Source organism: Pithys albifrons, chromosome 3 (assembly GCF_047495875.1).
Source record: "Pithys albifrons albifrons isolate INPA30051 chromosome 3, PitAlb_v1, whole genome shotgun sequence".
NCBI lineage: Eukaryota > Metazoa > Chordata > Aves > Passeriformes > Thamnophilidae > Pithys > Pithys albifrons.
The window spans coordinates 87,472,395-87,475,460 of record NC_092460.1 but is presented as its reverse complement, the minus strand read 5'-3'; the positions used below and the strand labels follow the sequence as shown (position 1 = coordinate 87,475,460).

Here is a 3,066-nt window from a genome sequence, read left to right as displayed (position 1 = left end):
GAAGTTTTCCATCTGAAGTCACCAATACCCGTGACAGGTGTGGCGTCGGGCTGTGCACCACAACAGCACCCTCCTCACATGGCCTCTCTCCTGTGGTCGTCCACGAGGTCCCTGGTTGCAAAAGACAGTGAGCACAGAGCAGACAGGAGTCAGATGAATCTGAGCTCAGCCAAAACCTCAACAACTACACATACCTTCTTTTGTCTAACTTGACAATATAAATAGCTAAACTGACACTTTGGAGATTGCCCGTTTTCAGTCCCAAATGAAATTTAATACAAGCCTTCTGGAGGTATTTAAATCTGTCAACATATACATTTTAATTATCTAAATACATGACAGAATGATGACTGGCTATCAGCTGTTCAATTTTATTTGTATCTATCCTGCAACATCTGGAATCTGTAAAAACACAGGAAACATCACACAAAAGTCACACATAAGATAAGTGAGGGGAATGATTATATTTCATCATGGATCCTAAAGATATAACCAACATAAGGGTAGCACAGCCAGAACATTACATGTCAATGAGCTGGGGACTGGTGGATAGGTTTAAGTTTGCCAGGATCAAGAATATATAAGCTCTGCTTTCTCTCAAGTATTTAATTATACCAGATGGAAGAAAGCAGAAAAAAATTTGTCTCACTTCACTTTCCAGATCTCCTCTTGTCACACAGGAAGAAAGCGTTGTTACCACCAGGCAGGAGCAGCTGAGTATAATGGAAAACCAGCCAAGCACAGAAAGTGCCAACAGCAAAGCTGGAGAAGGAAATACCTCTTGCTTTCAAAAGCTATTATTGAGGAAGTTCCTTTTCATGAAGGCAGGAAGCAATCTTTCCCTTGTTTTCTACCTGTGTGGAGCACATTTCAACAGCAATTGGTTTGTTCACATGCTGCCTGTCCTTTCTCACCATGTGTTTTGTGACCAGTACCCTGAGCTGCCAGAGCAGAGTCAAAGGAGTGGTGTCTGTGAACATCAAGCCAGATGGCACTTCAGAGTCTTTGCTGTGTCTTGAAGGGTAATGAGCCTGCAACAGAAAACAGGTAGAAAAGGACCAGAGCCTTGGGGAAGCCAGGATCAGTTTAAAGTTGGAGACTGAGAGGGTGGGAGAGGGAAGAGAAGCAGCTGACTCAAGTACCCTGCCAGTAAAAAGATTTAATGTTTCAGGAAGATCCCCAGATAATCACAGGCCCACAGACTGGGCAAGGAAGATGTGAAGAGAGCTGGGCAGGAGATTGCAGAGAGTATGTTGAAAGCTGTAGCTGGAAGTTGGGGCTCAGTCAAATGGGCATGAAAGAAGTGCCATGTGCTAGCAGTTTATAAAAAAAGTATTGCCATACAGAAACAGAGACTGAAAAAAACAATCCACAGGTGTGGAGATGCAGGGTCTCCATTCCCTGTGTGAGCAGGTCTGTGCAGAAATACTGTTTGAACAGCTGGGATATATTAGACCTACTGGACATTTTGAGGTGCTCATTTAGGAGTATACTTACCCCTTCAGATTGCCTTTCAGAAGTGTCCTGAAAATTAACTGAAACGCTGATGATTGCCAGATTATCCTTTGACTAGATAAACTTAATTAACAGTTCTTATTTTTGTGAGATTTAGCTCTCACCATTCATATTCAATTGTCACAGAAAACAATAGGCATGGTGAAACAAACAAACAAACAAACAAACAAATAAATAAATAAATAAATAACCCCCTTCGCCAACACAAGGAGTTCATATTCCTTGAAATCAAAATAATATTCTTATAAAATAATATTTGATTAAAATCAAAATAATATTCTTATAAAGCAAAATCTAACCATTTGCCAGGAAATCCTTACAACCTATTTGGCGTGGCAGAACAGCAAGAGAATAATTTTCATGGAAACTCACAATATTTATTTCTTATAGAGCCCAAACAACAAATGTGCATACTTACTGACACAGTTTACAGTAAGTTTTGGGAAATCTGATGATTTCTGCATATTTCATGCATGCTACTAGTATAATTCTAACACCACAGTGGTCACAATGACTTCAAAAATTTTGATAAAATACTAGTAAGACTATGTCAAACTTAGTATTTATAAATATAAACACCAGCTCACATATGGCTTACCCAGACCTCTCCCAAACCTTGAAGACTTTAGTGTCTTTTATAGAGTTAATAGCAATGTCTTTTCTTCCATCAAAGCAAAACATTCTTGTCCTTCCACTCTGCCAGCTAACACCATTCTCAACCAATCAGCCCAGCAGAAGGCCAAATACTTCCTACCATTCAGGTTTTTAAGACTAGCAATACTTTTCAAGACTAAGTTTTATGATGGGACAGAGCAAACTTAGAGCAAATGAGTAGAAACCAGTGTATTTGTGAATACAACTTCAGAGAAACTTTGAGAAACCTATTCATTAATGTTCATGTGTTTTTTCAGGAATACTGTATTCTAAAGAATGGAAACCACAACATTAAGATCAAAGAAATACTGAAGGTCACAGCATACACACATAGTGTGTCTTTGTCTCCTGATTTGGCCTTGTGCTATGTTTAGATAATTCAAGAATGTTATGCAAAAGGATTAGTATTTTTATGTAACTTTATCAATTATCAAAATATTTCTGTTTTGTAATCATGATCTAATTACTAAGAATAGCCAAGTGGTGAAAGAGCAGGATTTATTACTAACCTGACATTTGTAATCTAGACAGGAATTCAGTCCAGTGACTGATGTTCTTCCTCCCCACAGACACCATACAATCTATCAACATCATGTGGCAAATCTCTGCTGAATGAAAGACACAACTTCCAGTCAGCTCTCTGTCTACACCAAACAATTTAAACTCTTAGGAAAAGGAAAAAAAACCCCACCTAAAACAGCGAGATCATACTGTAGTATTTTTAACCACAGCTTTCATAGTGCTTCACTGGAATGCTCAGCACTTAGCCCAGCTCTCCTGTGAGCTCCCCAAGAGCTTCATGGAACAGCTGTATAATTGCGTCTTAGATGTTAGCCAAGTCCCAGAAAGAAACAAAGTAAGAATTAATCTATCTTAAAAGAAAAATGTCAAATAATT

General features: G+C 38.7%; 1 long non-coding RNA gene across 1 annotated transcript; it reads right to left on the bottom strand.

The window, feature by feature from the left end:
- Positions 1-2,823, bottom strand: LOC139669523 (uncharacterized). The gene is made up of 3 exons (XR_011697282.1): positions 2,679-2,823; positions 915-1,031; positions 1-111 (listed from the first exon to the last, which is right to left on the bottom strand). It is a non-coding gene; the product is annotated as an uncharacterized lncRNA (long non-coding RNA).
- Between the last annotated feature and the right edge of the window lie 243 nt (positions 2,824-3,066).